At 43.7% G+C, this 14,538-nt stretch overlaps 23 non-coding genes across 23 annotated transcripts; 17 read left to right on the forward strand and 6 right to left on the reverse strand.

The window, feature by feature from the left end:
• The first annotated feature begins 439 nt into the window (after positions 1-439).
• Positions 440-511, forward strand: trnam-cau (transfer RNA methionine (anticodon CAU)). Its single transcript has one exon. It is a non-coding gene; the product is annotated as a tRNA-Met (tRNA).
• A 1,735-nt stretch (positions 512-2,246) lies between these two features.
• Positions 2,247-2,319, reverse strand: trnav-cac (transfer RNA valine (anticodon CAC)). Its single transcript has one exon. It is a non-coding gene; the product is annotated as a tRNA-Val (tRNA).
• A 241-nt stretch (positions 2,320-2,560) lies between these two features.
• Positions 2,561-2,644, forward strand: trnag-gcc (transfer RNA glycine (anticodon GCC)). Its single transcript has one exon. It is a non-coding gene; the product is annotated as a tRNA-Gly (tRNA).
• A 222-nt stretch (positions 2,645-2,866) lies between these two features.
• On the forward strand, positions 2,867-2,940 carry trnan-guu (transfer RNA asparagine (anticodon GUU)). The gene has a single exon. It is a non-coding gene; the product is annotated as a tRNA-Asn (tRNA).
• A 956-nt stretch (positions 2,941-3,896) lies between these two features.
• trnam-cau (transfer RNA methionine (anticodon CAU)) lies at positions 3,897-3,968 on the forward strand. Its single transcript has one exon. It is a non-coding gene; the product is annotated as a tRNA-Met (tRNA).
• Positions 3,969-4,536: 568 nt separating this feature from the next.
• trnav-cac (transfer RNA valine (anticodon CAC)) lies at positions 4,537-4,609 on the reverse strand. The gene has a single exon. It is a non-coding gene; the product is annotated as a tRNA-Val (tRNA).
• Positions 4,610-4,850: 241 nt separating this feature from the next.
• Positions 4,851-4,921, forward strand: trnag-gcc (transfer RNA glycine (anticodon GCC)). Its single transcript has one exon. It is a non-coding gene; the product is annotated as a tRNA-Gly (tRNA).
• Positions 4,922-5,143: 222 nt separating this feature from the next.
• On the forward strand, positions 5,144-5,217 carry trnan-guu (transfer RNA asparagine (anticodon GUU)). The gene has a single exon. It is a non-coding gene; the product is annotated as a tRNA-Asn (tRNA).
• Positions 5,218-5,985: 768 nt separating this feature from the next.
• On the forward strand, positions 5,986-6,057 carry trnam-cau (transfer RNA methionine (anticodon CAU)). Its single transcript has one exon. It is a non-coding gene; the product is annotated as a tRNA-Met (tRNA).
• Positions 6,058-6,625: 568 nt separating this feature from the next.
• Positions 6,626-6,698, reverse strand: trnav-aac (transfer RNA valine (anticodon AAC)). The gene has a single exon. It is a non-coding gene; the product is annotated as a tRNA-Val (tRNA).
• A 241-nt stretch (positions 6,699-6,939) lies between these two features.
• On the forward strand, positions 6,940-7,010 carry trnag-gcc (transfer RNA glycine (anticodon GCC)). Its single transcript has one exon. It is a non-coding gene; the product is annotated as a tRNA-Gly (tRNA).
• A 222-nt stretch (positions 7,011-7,232) lies between these two features.
• trnan-guu (transfer RNA asparagine (anticodon GUU)) lies at positions 7,233-7,306 on the forward strand. Its single transcript has one exon. It is a non-coding gene; the product is annotated as a tRNA-Asn (tRNA).
• A 962-nt stretch (positions 7,307-8,268) lies between these two features.
• trnam-cau (transfer RNA methionine (anticodon CAU)) lies at positions 8,269-8,340 on the forward strand. The gene has a single exon. It is a non-coding gene; the product is annotated as a tRNA-Met (tRNA).
• Positions 8,341-8,908: 568 nt separating this feature from the next.
• Positions 8,909-8,981, reverse strand: trnav-cac (transfer RNA valine (anticodon CAC)). The gene has a single exon. It is a non-coding gene; the product is annotated as a tRNA-Val (tRNA).
• A 241-nt stretch (positions 8,982-9,222) lies between these two features.
• On the forward strand, positions 9,223-9,306 carry trnag-gcc (transfer RNA glycine (anticodon GCC)). Its single transcript has one exon. It is a non-coding gene; the product is annotated as a tRNA-Gly (tRNA).
• Positions 9,307-9,528: 222 nt separating this feature from the next.
• Positions 9,529-9,602, forward strand: trnan-guu (transfer RNA asparagine (anticodon GUU)). The gene has a single exon. It is a non-coding gene; the product is annotated as a tRNA-Asn (tRNA).
• A 768-nt stretch (positions 9,603-10,370) lies between these two features.
• Positions 10,371-10,442, forward strand: trnam-cau (transfer RNA methionine (anticodon CAU)). The gene has a single exon. It is a non-coding gene; the product is annotated as a tRNA-Met (tRNA).
• Positions 10,443-11,010: 568 nt separating this feature from the next.
• On the reverse strand, positions 11,011-11,083 carry trnav-cac (transfer RNA valine (anticodon CAC)). Its single transcript has one exon. It is a non-coding gene; the product is annotated as a tRNA-Val (tRNA).
• A 241-nt stretch (positions 11,084-11,324) lies between these two features.
• On the forward strand, positions 11,325-11,395 carry trnag-gcc (transfer RNA glycine (anticodon GCC)). Its single transcript has one exon. It is a non-coding gene; the product is annotated as a tRNA-Gly (tRNA).
• A 222-nt stretch (positions 11,396-11,617) lies between these two features.
• Positions 11,618-11,691, forward strand: trnan-guu (transfer RNA asparagine (anticodon GUU)). Its single transcript has one exon. It is a non-coding gene; the product is annotated as a tRNA-Asn (tRNA).
• A 1,157-nt stretch (positions 11,692-12,848) lies between these two features.
• Positions 12,849-12,920, forward strand: trnam-cau (transfer RNA methionine (anticodon CAU)). Its single transcript has one exon. It is a non-coding gene; the product is annotated as a tRNA-Met (tRNA).
• Positions 12,921-13,488: 568 nt separating this feature from the next.
• On the reverse strand, positions 13,489-13,561 carry trnav-cac (transfer RNA valine (anticodon CAC)). The gene has a single exon. It is a non-coding gene; the product is annotated as a tRNA-Val (tRNA).
• A 241-nt stretch (positions 13,562-13,802) lies between these two features.
• trnag-gcc (transfer RNA glycine (anticodon GCC)) lies at positions 13,803-13,873 on the forward strand. The gene has a single exon. It is a non-coding gene; the product is annotated as a tRNA-Gly (tRNA).
• The last annotated feature ends 665 nt before the right edge of the window (positions 13,874-14,538 follow it).

Below are 14,538 nucleotides of genomic sequence, written 5' to 3' on the forward strand. Positions count from 1 at the left end.
GGATATTCACCAGAGTAAGCATCTTGGAGTTACAGACAGCAGAATGGCGCAGGGGAAGCGTGCTGGGCCCATAACCCAGAGGTCGTTGGATGGAAACCATCCTCTGTTATGATTTAGGTTTCAAGCGAATCTTCGACTGATTCTTAATTCAAATGGAAGGCTGACACCCATTGGGACTACAGCTGTCTTCTCTAACTCTTTGGATATTCACCAGAGTAAGCATCTTTGAGTTACAGACAGCAGAGTGGCGCAGCGGAAGCGTGCTGGGCCCATAACCCAGAGGTCGATGGATGGAAACCATCCTCTGCTATGACTTAGGTTTCAAGCGAATCTTCGACTGATTCTTAATTCAAATGGAAGGCTGACACCCATTGGGACTACAGCTGTCTTCTCTAACTCTTTGGATATTCACCAGAGTAAGCATCTTTTAGTTACAGACAGCAGAGTGGCGCAGCGGAAGCGTGCTGGGCCCATAACCCAGAGGTCGATGGATCGAAACCATCCTCTGCTATGACTTAGGTTTCAAGCGAATCTTTGACTGATTCTTAATTCAAATGGAAGGCTGACACCCATTCAGACTACAGCTGTCTTCTCTAACTCTTTGGATATTCACCAGAGTAAGCATCTTCTAGTTACAGGCAGCGGAAGCGTGCTGGGCCCATAACCCAGAGGTCGATGGATCGAAACCATCCTCTACTATGATTTAGGTTTCAGGTGAATGTTTGACTGATTCTTAATTCAAATGGAAGGCTGACACCCATTGGGACTACAGCTGTCTTCTCTAACTCTTTGGATATTCACCAGAGTAAGCATCTTCGAGTTACAGACAGCAGAGTGGCGCAGCGGAAGCGTGCTGGGCCCATAACCCAGAGGTCGATGGATCGAAAGCATCCTCTGCTATGACTTAGGTTTCAAGCGAATCTTTGACTGATTCTTAATTCAAATGGAAGGCTGACACCCATTCAGACTACAGCTGTCTTCTCTATCTCTTTGGATATTCACCAGAGTAAGCGTCTCCTAGTTACAGGCAGCGGAAGCGTGCTGGGCCCATAACCCAGAGGTCGATGGATCGAAACCATCCTCTACTATGATTTAGGTTTCAAGTGAATCTTTGACTGATTCTTAATTCAAATGGAAGGCTGACACCCATTGGGACTACAGCTGTCTTCTCTAACTCTTTGGATATTCACCAGAGTAAGCATCTTTGAGTTACAGACAGCAGAGTGGCGCAGCGGAAGCGTGCTGGGCCCATGACCCAGAGGTCGATGGATCGAAAGCATCCTCTGCTATGACTTAGGTTTCAAGCGAATCTTTGACTGATCCTTAATTCAAATGGAAGGCTGACACCCATTGGGACTACAGCTGTCTTCTCTAACTCTTTGGATATTCACCAGAGTAAGCATCTTCGAGTTACAGACAGCAGAGTGGCGCAGCGGAAGCGTGCTGGGCCCATAACCCAGAGGTCGATGGATCGAAAGCATCCTCTGCTATGACTTAGGTTTCAAGCGAATCTTTGACTGATTCTTAATTCAAATGGAAGGCTGACACCCATTCAGACTACAGCTGTCTTCTCTATCTCTTTGGATATTCACCAGAGTAAGCGTCTCCTAGTTACAGGCAGCGGAAGCGTGCTGGGCCCATAACCCAGAGGTCGATGGATCGAAACCATCCTCTGCTATGACTTAGGTTTCAAGCGAATCTTTGACTGATCCTTAATTCAAATGGAAGGCTGACACCCATTCAGGCTATAGCTGTCTTCTCTAACTCTGTGGATATTCACCAGAGTAAGCATCTTCTAGTTACAGGCAGCGGAAGCGTGCTGGGCCCATAACCCAGAGGTCGATGGATCGAAACCATCCTCTACTATGATTTAGGTTTCAGGTGAATCTTTGACTGATCTTTGGGAATTACACTTATGATTCCTGCTTAGCTGAGAGGTTAAACGTCTTATAAGTCAATCTACACAGTACAGTTGCAATCGATGCAACGCCCTGAAAATACAGTGACTTGAATGAATGAGAAATTTCATAGGTTTGTGCGTGACATTTTCATGGAACCCAGCATTCATGATATTGAAGCCAAAGGTCTGCCTATATGACAACCCTCTAAATTTGGTGTTGTGTGAGCTCGGCTGTACATGAGGTGCTCAGGTATGTTGCAAACTACTTCATGATGAAACACAGGACCTTGCTATTATTTCTTTCCTTGCTTATTTATAGACGTAAGAAGGAAAGTAAAAGAAGCCTTGTTTCCACCCTGTTTCGAACAGGGGACCTTTCGCGTGTGAGGCGAATGTGATAACCACTACACCATGGAAACTGCTGCAAGTCACAGACCTTTATCAAGACTTACAAGTACATTTTCGGCCGACGGAAAACATGGTGCTCGCTAGTCTTATTGCTGTTACTAGCTGCATTGCATTTCTTGCCTTTTGTGGATGTTGTTATATCCCTTGTGCAAGTAGAAAGTGTTCCACTTTGTAGCATGTTTTGTTTGTCGCAGCCCGCATTTCAAACGTTCTTCCTCTTAACCGAGTTCGTAAATCTCTATTACTCCACAGGCATTGGTGGTTCAGTGGTAGAATTCTCGCCTGCCACGCGGGAGACCCGGGTCCGATTCCCGGGTCCGATTCCCGGCCAATGCAATCCGTTGATCTTGTTACATTTGAACTAATATTCATAAGGGACAAAAGCAATGTTTTTGACAACCGCAAGACACAGTCATTCCACCCAAAAGGCATATTGGACTCCCCGAATGCTGAAGCAGTGTACTTCTAGTTACGCCCATCCAAAGACAATGACATCGGGCTATCGTAACATGAGATTTTATAATTTTTTGGGGAGTAATTTATCATTTGAACTAGTCAGTCTCTGTGGCGCAATCGGTCAGCGCGTTCGGCTGTTAACTGAGAGGATGGTGGTTCAAGCCCACCCAGGGACGGGATTTTGACACGAGCACGGGGGTTCGAGGGTTTTCTTGTACAGCCCATGTCCTTCTCTAAGTTTGCAAAAAAGTTTCTAGTTAAAATGTGTGCTACGTTTGCAACATAACTTTCAAGCCAAGCTTGTTTAAACTAATGTAAATTACTGATAATCAATGCTATCGCCTCAAATTGGCTATCATTAATTGAATGAAGGGTTATAGGCATCGAGTTGAAATCCCATTTTTTTCCAGGCGCTGTTGGTGTCAGTCAAAGTGCCTGACTGTTAAGCAGAAGAGGTTGGGCTCAAATCCCGTCAGTGTCTTGATGTTAGTTCCATTACACTTTCTCAGTTTGTTTTCAAACCACGTGAATGTAAGCCTAAATTCTATTCGTTTTGAATAAAATCCCAATGGATCCACAGAGTTTGATGATTACTACAATGTTTTCTTTAAAAAAAATGCCATTTAAAATGTGGACACAACCAGGACTCAGAAAGAAAGACTACTTCAGATGGGTTCCAAATCACTTTGTTACAAGTAGTTTGTCTGGATATTCACCAGAGTAAGCATCTTGGAGTTACAGACAGCAGAGTGGCGCAGGGGAAGCGTGCTGGGCCCATAACCCAGAGGTCGATGGATGGAAACCATCCTCTGCTATGATTTAGGTTTCAAGCGAATCTTCGACTGATTCTTAATTCAAATGGAAGGCTGACACCCATTGGGACTACAGCTGTCTTCTCTATCTCTTTGGATATTCACCAGAGTAAGCGTCTCCTAGTTACAGGCAGCGGAAGCGTGCTGGGCCCATAACCCAGAGGTCGATGGATCGAAACCATCCTCTACTATGATTTAGGTTTCAGGTGAATCTTTGACTGATTCTTAAATCAAATGGAAGGCTGACACCCATTGGGACTACAGCTGTCTTCTCTAACTCTTTGGATATTCACCAGAGTAAGCATCTTTGAGTTACAGACAGCAGAGTGGCGCAGCGGAAGCGTGCTGGGCCCATAACCCAGAGGTCGATGGATCGAAACCATCCTCTGCTATGACTTAGGTTTCAAGCGAATCTTTGACTGATCCTTAATTCAAATGGAAGGCTGACACCCATTCAGGCTATAGCTGTCTTCTCTAACTCTGTGGATATTCACCAGAGTAAGCATCTTCTAGTTACAGGCAGCGGAAGCGTGCTGGGCCCATAACCCAGAGGTCGATGGATCGAAACCATCCTCTACTATGATTTAGGTTTCAGGTGAATCTTTGACTGATCTTTGGGAATTACACTTATGATTCCTGCTTAGCTGAGAGGTTAAACGTCTTATAAGTCAATCTACACAGTACAGTTGCAATCGATGCAACGCCCTGAAAATACAGTGACTTGAATGAATGAGAAATTTCATAGGTTTGTGCGTGACATTTTCATGGAACCCAGCATTCATGATATTGAAGCCAAAGGTCTGCCTATATGAGAACCCTCTAAATTTGGTGTTGTGTGAGCTCGGCTGTACATGAGGTGCTCAGGTATGTTGCAAACTACTTCATGATGAAACACAGGACCTTGCTATTATTTCTTTCCTTGCTTATTTATAGACGTAAGAAGGAAAGTAAAAGAAGCCTTGTTTCCACCCTGTTTCGAACAGGGGACCTTTCGCGTGTGAGGCGAATGTGATAACCACTACACCATGGAAACTGCTGCAAGTCACAGACCTTTATCAAGACTTACAAGTACATTTTCGGCCGAGGGAAAACATGGTGCTCGCTAGTCTTATTGCTGTTACTAGCTGCATTGCATTTCTTGCCTTTTGTGGATGTTGTTATATCCCTTGTGCAAGTAGAAAGTGTTCCACTTTGTAGCATGTTTTGTTTGTCGCAGCCCGCATTTCAAACGTTCTTCCTCTTAACCGAGTTCATAAATCTCTATTACTCCACAGGCATTGGTGGTTCAGTGGTAGAATTCTCGCCTGCCACGCGGGAGACCCGGGTCCGATTCCCGGCCAATGCAATCCGTTGATCTTGTTACATTTTAACTAATATTCATAAGGGACAAAAGCAATGTTTTTGACAACCGCAAGACACAGTCATTCCACCCAAAAGGCATATTGGACTCCCCGAATGCTGAAGCAGTGTACTTCTAGTTACGCCCATCCAAAGACAATGACATCGGGCTATCGTAACATGAGATTTTATAATATTTTGGGGAGTAATTTATCATTTAAACTAGTCAGTCTCTGTGGCGCAATCGGTCAGCGCGTTCGGCTGTTAACTGAGAGGATGGTGGTTCAAGCCCACCCAGGGACGGGATTTTGACACGAGCACGGGGGTTCGAGGGTTTTCTTGTACAGCCCATGTCCTTCTCTAAGTTTGCAAAAAAGTTTCTAGTTAAAATGTGTGCTACGTTTGCAACATAACTTTCAAGCCACGCTTGTTTAAACTAATGTAAATTACTGATAATCAATGCTATCGCCTCAAATTGGCTATCATTAATTGAATGAAGGGTTATAGGCATCGAGTTGAAATCCCATTTTTTTCCAGGCGCTGTTGGTGTCAGTCAAAGTGCCTGACTGTTAAGCAGAAGAGGTTGGGCTCAAATCCCGTCAGTGTCTTGATGTTAGTTCCATTACACTTTCTCAGTTTGTTTTCAAACCACGTGAATGTAAGCCTAAATTCTATTCGTTTTGAATAAAATCCCAATGGATCCACAGAGTTTGATGATTACTACAATGTTTCCTTTAAAAAAAATGCCATTTAAAATGTGGACACAACCAGGACTCAGAAAGAAAGACTACTTCAAATGGGTTCCAAATCACTTTGTTACAAGTAGTTTGTCTGGATATTCACCAGAGTAAGCATCTTGGAGTTACAGACAGCAGAGTGGCGCAGGGGAAGCGTGCTGGGCCCATAACCCAGAGGTCGTTGGATGGAAACCATCCTCTGTTATGATTTAGGTTTCAAGCGAATCTTCGACTGATTCTTAATTCAAATGGAAGGCTGACACCCATTGGGACTACAGCTGTCTTCTCTAACTCTTTGGATATTCACCAGAGTAAGCATCTTTGAGTTACAGACAGCAGAGTGGCGCAGCGGAAGCGTGCTGGGCCCATAACCCAGAGGTCGATGGATCGAAACCATCCTCTGCTATGACTTAGGTTTCAAACGAATCTTTGACTGATTCTTAATTCAAATGGAAGGCTGACACCCATTCAGACTACAGCTGTCTTCTCTAACTCTTTGGATATTCACCAGAGTAAGCATCTTCTAGTTACAGGCAGCGGAAGCGTGCTGGGCCCATAACCCAGAGGTCGATGGATCGAAACCATCCTCTACTATGATTTAGGTTTCAGGTGAATCTTTGACTGATCTTTGGGAATTACATTTATGATTCCTGCTTAGCTGAGAGGTTAAACGTCTTATAAGTCAATCTACACAGTACAGTTGCAATCGATGCAACGCCCTGAAAATACAGTGACTTGAATGAATGAGAAATTTCATAGGTTTGTGCGTGACATTTTCATGGAACCCAGCATTCATGATATTGAAGCCAAAGGTCTGCCTATATGAGAACCCTCTAAATTTGGTGTTGTGTGAGCTCGGCTGTACATGAGGTGCTCAGGTATGTTGCAATCTACTTCATGATGAAACACAGGACCTTGCTATTATTTCTTTCCTTGCTTATTTATAGACGTAAGAAGGAAAGTAAAAAAAGCCTTGTTTCCACCCTGTTTCGAACAGGGGACCTTTCGCGTGTTAGGCGAATGTGATAACCACTACACCATGGAAACTGCTGCAAGTCACAGACCTTTATCAAGACTTACAAGTACATTTTCGGCCGACGGAAAACATGGTGCTCGCTAGACTTATTGCTGTTACTAGCTGCATTGCATTTCTTGCCTTTTGTGGATGTTGTTATATCCCTTGTGCAAGTAGAATGTGTTCCACTTTGTAGCATGTTTTGTTTGTCGCAGCCCGCATTTCAAACGTTCTTCCTCTTAACCGAGTTCATAAATCTCTATTACTCCACAGGCATTGGTGGTTCAGTGGTAGAATTCTCGCCTGCCACGCGGGAGACCCGGGTCCGATTCCCGGCCAATGCAATCCGTTGATCTTGTTACATTTTAACTAATATTCATAAGGGACAAAAGCAATGTTTTTGACAACCGCAAGACACAGTCATTCCACCCAAAAGGCATATTGGACTCCCCGAATGCTGAAGCAGTGTACTTCTAGTTACGCCCATCCAAAGACAATGACATCGGGCTATCGTAACATGAGATTTTATAATTTTTTGGGGAGTAATTTATCATTTAAACTAGTTAGTCTCTGTGGCGCAATCGGTCAGCGCGTTCGGCTGTTAACTGAGAGGATGGTGGTTCAAGCCCACCCAGGGACGGGATTTTGACACGAGCACGGGGGTTCGAGGGTTTTCTTGTACAGCCCATGTCCTTCTCTAAGTTTGCAAAAAAGTTTCTAGTTAAAACGTGTGCTACGTTTGCAACATAACTTTCAAGCCACGCTTGTTTAAACTAATGTAAATTACTGATAATCAATGCTATCGCCTCAAATTGGCTATCATTAATTGAATGAAGGCATCGAGTTGAAATCCCATTTTTTTCCAGGCGCTGTTGGTGTCAGTCAAAGTGCCTGACTGTTAAGCAGAAGAGGTTGGGCTCAAATCCCGTCAGTGTCTTGATGTTAGTTCCATAACACTTTCTCAGTTTGTTTTCAAACCACGTGAATGTAAGCCTAAATTATATTCGTTTTGAATAAAATCCCCAATGGATCCACAGAGTTTGATGATTACTACAATGTTTTCTTTAAAAAAAATGCCATTTAAAATGTGGACACAACCAGGACTCAGAAAGAAAGACTACTTCAGATGGGTTCCAAATCACTTTGTTACAAGTAGTTTGTCTGGATATTCACCAGAGTAAGCATCTTGGAGTTACAGAGAGCAGAGTGGCGCAGGGGAAGCGTGCTGGGCCCATAACCCAGAGGTCGATGGATGGAAACCATCCTCTGCTATGATTTAGGTTTCAAGCGAATCTTCGACTGATTCTTAATTCAAATGGAAGGCTGACACCCATTGGGACTACAGCTGTCTTCTCTAACTCTTTGGATATTCACCAGAGTAAGCATCTTGGAGTTACAGACAGCAGAGTGGCGCAGGGGAAGCGTGCTGGGCCCATAACCCAGAGGTCGTTGGATGGAAACCATCCTCTGTTATGATTTAGGTTTCAAGCGAATCTTCGACTGATTCTTAATTCAAATGGAAGGCTGACACCCATTGGGACTACAGCTGTCTTCTCTAACTCTTTGGATATTCACCAGAGTAAGCATCTTTGAGTTACAGACAGCAGAGTGGCGCAGCGGAAGCGTGCTGGGCCCATAACCCAGAGGTCGATGGATCGAAACCATCCTCTGCTATGACTTAGGTTTCAAGCGAATCTTTGACTGATCCTTAATTCAAATGGAAGGCTGACACCCATTCAGGCTATAGCTGTCTTCTCTAACTCTGTGGATATTCACCAGAGTAAGCATCTTCTAGTTACAGGCAGCGGAAGCGTGCTGGGCCCATAACCCAGAGGTCGATGGATCGAAACCATCCTCTACTATGATTTAGGTTTCAGGTGAATCTTTGACTGATCTTTGGGAATTACACTTATGATTCCTGCTTAGCTGAGAGGTTAAACGTCTTATAAGTCAATCTACACAGTACAGTTGCAATCGATGCAACGCCCTGAAAATACAGTGACTTGAATGAATGAGAAATTTCATAGGTTTGTGCGTGACATTTTCATGGAACCCAGCATTCATGATATTGAAGCCAAAGGTCTGCCTATATGACAACCCTCTAAATTTGGTGTTGTGTGAGCTCGGCTGTACATGAGGTGCTCAGGTATGTTGCAAACTACTTCATGATGAAACACAGGACCTTGCTATTATTTCTTTCCTTGCTTATTTATAGACGTAAGAAGGAAAGTAAAAGAAGCCTTGTTTCCACCCTGTTTCGAACAGGGGACCTTTCGCGTGTGAGGCGAATGTGATAACCACTACACCATGGAAACTGCTGCAAGTCACAGACCTTTATCAAGACTTACAAGTACATTTTCGGCCGACGGAAAACATGGTGCTCGCTAGTCTTATTGCTGTTACTAGCTGCATTGCATTTCTTGCCTTTTGTGGATGTTGTTATATCCCTTGTGCAAGTAGAAAGTGTTCCACTTTGTAGCATGTTTTGTTTGTCGCAGCCCGCATTTCAAACGTTCTTCCTCTTAACCGAGTTCGTAAATCTCTATTACTCCACAGGCATTGGTGGTTCAGTGGTAGAATTCTCGCCTGCCACGCGGGAGACCCGGGTCCGATTCCCGGGTCCGATTCCCGGCCAATGCAATCCGTTGATCTTGTTACATTTGAACTAATATTCATAAGGGACAAAAGCAATGTTTTTGACAACCGCAAGACACAGTCATTCCACCCAAAAGGCATATTGGACTCCCCGAATGCTGAAGCAGTGTACTTCTAGTTACGCCCATCCAAAGACAATGACATCGGGCTATCGTAACATGAGATTTTATAATTTTTTGGGGAGTAATTTATCATTTGAACTAGTCAGTCTCTGTGGCGCAATCGGTCAGCGCGTTCGGCTGTTAACTGAGAGGATGGTGGTTCAAGCCCACCCAGGGACGGGATTTTGACACGAGCACGGGGGTTCGAGGGTTTTCTTGTACAGCCCATGTCCTTCTCTAAGTTTGCAAAAAAGTTTCTAGTTAAAATGTGTGCTACGTTTGCAACATAACTTTCAAGCCAAGCTTGTTTAAACTAATGTAAATTACTGATAATCAATGCTATCGCCTCAAATTGGCTATCATTAATTGAATGAAGGGTTATAGGCATCGAGTTGAAATCCCATTTTTTTCCAGGCGCTGTTGGTGTCAGTCAAAGTGCCTGACTGTTAAGCAGAAGAGGTTGGGCTCAAATCCCGTCAGTGTCTTGATGTTAGTTCCATTACACTTTCTCAGTTTGTTTTCAAACCACGTGAATGTAAGCCTAAATTCTATTCGTTTTGAATAAAATCCCAATGGATCCACAGAGTTTGATGATTACTACAATGTTTTCTTTAAAAAAAATGCCATTTAAAATGTGGACACAACCAGGACTCAGAAAGAAAGACTACTTCAGATGGGTTCCAAATCACTTTGTTACAAGTAGTTTGTCTGGATATTCACCAGAGTAAGCATCTTGGAGTTACAGACAGCAGAGTGGCGCAGGGGAAGCGTGCTGGGCCCATAACCCAGAGGTCGATGGATGGAAACCATCCTCTGCTATGATTTAGGTTTCAAGCGAATCTTCGACTGATTCTTAATTCAAATGGAAGGCTGACACCCATTGGGACTACAGCTGTCTTCTCTAACTCTTTGGATATTCACCAGAGTAAGCATCTTTGAGTTACAGACAGCAGAGTGGCGCAGCGGAAGCGTGCTGGGCCCATAACCCAGAGGTCGATGGATCGAAACCATCCTCTGCTATGACTTAGGTTTCAAGCGAATCTTTGACTGATCCTTAATTCAAATGGAAGGCTGACACCCATTCAGGCTATAGCTGTCTTCTCTAACTCTGTGGATATTCACCAGAGTAAGCATCTTCTAGTTACAGGCAGCGGAAGCGTGCTGGGCCCATAACCCAGAGGTCGATGGATCGAAACCATCCTCTACTATGATTTAGGTTTCAGGTGAATCTTTGACTGATCTTTGGGAATTACACTTATGATTCCTGCTTAGCTGAGAGGTTAAACGTCTTATAAGTCAATCTACACAGTACAGTTGCAATCGATGCAACGCCCTGAAAATACAGTGACTTGAATGAATGAGAAATTTCATAGGTTTGTGCGTGACATTTTCATGGAACCCAGCATTCATGATATTGAAGCCAAAGGTCTGCCTATATGACAACCCTCTAAATTTGGTGTTGTGTGAGCTCGGCTGTACATGAGGTGCTCAGGTATGTTGCAAACTACTTCATGATGAAACACAGGACCTTGCTATTATTTCTTTCCTTGCTTATTTATAGACGTAAGAAGGAAAGTAAAAAAAGCCTTGTTTCCACCCTGTTTCGAACAGGGGACCTTTCGCGTGTGAGGCGAATGTGATAACCACTACACCATGGAAACTGCTGCAAGTCACAGACCTTTATCAAGACTTACAAGTACATTTTCGGCCGACGGAAAACATGGTGCTCGCTAGTCTTATTGCTGTTACTAGCTGCATTGCATTTCTTGCCTTTTGTGGATGTTGTTATATCCCTTGTGCAAGTAGAAAGTGTTCCACTTTGTAGCATGTTTTGTTTGTCGCAGCCCGCATTTCAAACGTTCTTCCTCTTAACCGAGTTCATAAATCTCTATTACTCCACAGGCATTGGTGGTTCAGTGGTAGAATTCTCGCCTGCCACGCGGGAGACCCGGGTCCGATTCCCGGCCAATGCAATCCGTTGATCTTGTTACATTTTAACTAATATTCATAAGGGACAAAAGCAATGTTTTTGACAACCGCAAGACACAGTCATTCCACCCAAAAGGCATATTGGACTCCCCGAATGCTGAAGCAGTGTACTTCTAGTTACGCCCATCCAAAGACAATGACATCGGGCTATCGTAACATGAGATTTTATAATTTTTTGGGGAGTAATTTATCATTTAAACTAGTCAGTCTCTGTGGCGCAATCGGTCATCGCGTTCGGCTGTTAACTGAGAGGATGGTGGTTCAAGCCCACCCAGGGACGGGATTTTGACACGAGCACGGGGGTTCGAGGGTTTTCTTGTACAGCCCATGTCCTTCTCTAAGTTTGCAAAAAAGTTTCTAGTTAAAACGTGTGCTACGTTTGCAACATAACTTTCAAGCCACGCTTGTTTAAACTAATGTAAATTACTGATAATCAATGCTATCGCCTCAAATTGGCTATCATTAATTGAATGAAGGGTTATAGGCATCGAGTTGAAATCCCATTTTTTTCCAGGTGCTGTTGGTGTCAGTCAAAGTGCCTGACTGTTAAGCAGAAGAGGTTGGGCTCAAATCCCGTCAGTGTCTTGATGTTAGTTCCATAACACTTTCTCAGTTTGTTTTCAAACCACGTGAATGTAAGCCTAAATTATATTCGTTTTGAATAAAATCCCAATGGATCCACAGAGTTTGATGATTACTACAATGTTTTCTTTAAAAAAAATGCCATTTAAAATGTGGACACAACCAGGACTCAGAAAGAAAGACTACTTCAGATGGGTTCCAAATCACTTTGTTACAAGTAGTTTGTCTGGATATTCACCAGAGTAAGCATCTTGGAGTTACAGACAGCAGAGTGGCGCAGGGGAAGCGTGCTGGGCCCATAACCCAGAGGTCGATGGATGGAAACCATCCTCTGCTATGATTTAGGTTTCAAGCGAATCTTCGACTGATTCTTAATTCAAATGGAAGGCTGACACCCATTGGGACTACAGCTGTCTTCTCTAACTCTTTGGATATTCACCAGAGTAAGCATCTTGGAGTTACAGACAGCAGAGTGGCGCAGGGGAAGCGTGCTGGGCCCATAACCCAGAGGTCGTTGGATGGAAACCATCCTCTGTTATGATTTAGGTTTCAAGCGAATCTTTGACTGATTCTTAATTCAAATGGAAGGCTGACAGCCATTCAGACTACAGCTGTCTTCTCTAACTCTTTGGATATTCACCAGAGTAAGCGTCTTCTAGTTACAGGCAGCAGAAGCGTGCTGGGCCCATAACCCAGAGGTCGATGGATCGAAACCATCCTCTACTATGATTTAGGTTTCAGGTGAATCTTTGACTGATTCTTAATTCAAATGGAAGGCTGACACCCATTGGGACTACAGCTGTCTTCTCTAACTCTTTGGATATTCACCAGAGTAAGCATCTTTGAGTTACAGACAGCAGAGTGGCGCAGCGGAAGCGTGCTGGGCCCATAACCCAGAGGTCGATGGATCGAAACCATCCTCTGCTATGACTTAGGTTTCAAGCGAATCTTTGACTGATTCTTAATTCAAATGGAAGGCTGACACCCATTCAGACTACAGCTGTCTTCTCTAACTCTGTGGATATTCACCAGAGTAAGCATCTTCTAGTTACAGGCAGCGGAAGCGTGCTGGGCCCATAACCCAGAGGTCGATGGATCGAAACCATCCTCTACTATGATTTAGGTTTCAGGTGAATCTTTGACTGATCTTTGGGAATTACACTTATGATTCCTGCTTAGCTGAGAGGTTAAACGTCTTATAAGTCAATCTACACAGTACAGTTGCAATCGATGCAACACCCTGAAAATACAGTGACTTGAATGAATGAGAAATTTCATAGGTTTGTGCGTGACATTTTCATGGAACCCAGCATTCATGATATTGAAGCCAAAGGTCTGCCTATATGAGAACCCTCTAAATTTGGTGTTGTGTGAGCTCGGCTGTACATGAGGTGCTCAGGTATGTTGCAAACTACTTCATGATGAAACACAGGACCTTGCTATTATTTCTTTCCTTGCTTATTTATAGACGTAAGAAGGAAAGTAAAAGAAGCCTTGTTTCCACCCTGTTTCGAACAGGGGACCTTTCGCGTGTGAGGCGAATGTGATAACCACTACACCATGGAAACTGCTGCAAGTCACAGACCTTTATCAAGACTTACAAGTACATTTTCGGCCGACGGAAAACATGGTGCTCGCTAGTCTTATTGCTGTTACTAGCTGCATTGCATTTCTTGCCTTTTGTGGATGTTGTTATATCCCTTGTGCAAGTAGAATGTGTTCCACTTTGTAGCATGTTTTGTTTGTCGCAGCCCGCATTTCAAACGTTCTTCCTCTTAACCGAGTTCATAAATCTCTATTATGCCACAGGCATTGGTGGCTCAGTGGTAGAATTCTCGCCTGCCACGCGGGAGACCCGGGTCCGATTCCCGGCCAATGCAATCCGTTGATCTTGTTACATTTTAACTAATATTCATAAGGGACAAAAGCAATGTTTTTGACAACCGCAAGACACAGTCATTCCACCCAAAAGGCATATTGGACTCCCCGAATGCTGAAGCAGTGTACTTCTAGTTACGCCCATCCAAAGACAATGACATCGGGCTATCGTAGCATGAGATTTTATAATTTTTTGGGGAGTAATTTATCATTTAAACTAGTCAGTCTCTGTGGCGCAGTCGGTCAGCACGTTCGGCTGTTAACTGAGAGGATGGTGGTTCAAGCCCACCCAAGGACGAGATTTTGACACGAGCACGGGGGTTCGAGGGTTTTCTTGTACAGCCCATGTCCTTCTCTAAGTTTGCAAAAAAGTTTCTAGTTAAAACGTGTGCTACGTTTGCAACATAACTTTCAAGCCAAGCTTGTTTAAACTAATGTAAATTACTGATAATCAATGCTATCGCCTCAAATTGGCTATCATTAATTGAATGAAGGGTTATAGGCATCGAGTTGAAATCCCATTTTTTTCCAGGCGCTGTTGGTGTCAGTCAAAGTGCCTGACTGTTAAGCAGAAGAGGTTGGGCTCAAATCCCGTCAGTGTCTTGATGTTAGTTCCATAACACTTTCTCAGTTTGTTTTCAAACCACGTGAATGTAAGCCTAAATTC

This window comes from Entelurus aequoreus, linkage group LG18 (assembly GCF_033978785.1).
Source record: "Entelurus aequoreus isolate RoL-2023_Sb linkage group LG18, RoL_Eaeq_v1.1, whole genome shotgun sequence".
Classification (NCBI taxonomy): Eukaryota; Metazoa; Chordata; class Actinopteri; order Syngnathiformes; family Syngnathidae; genus Entelurus; species Entelurus aequoreus.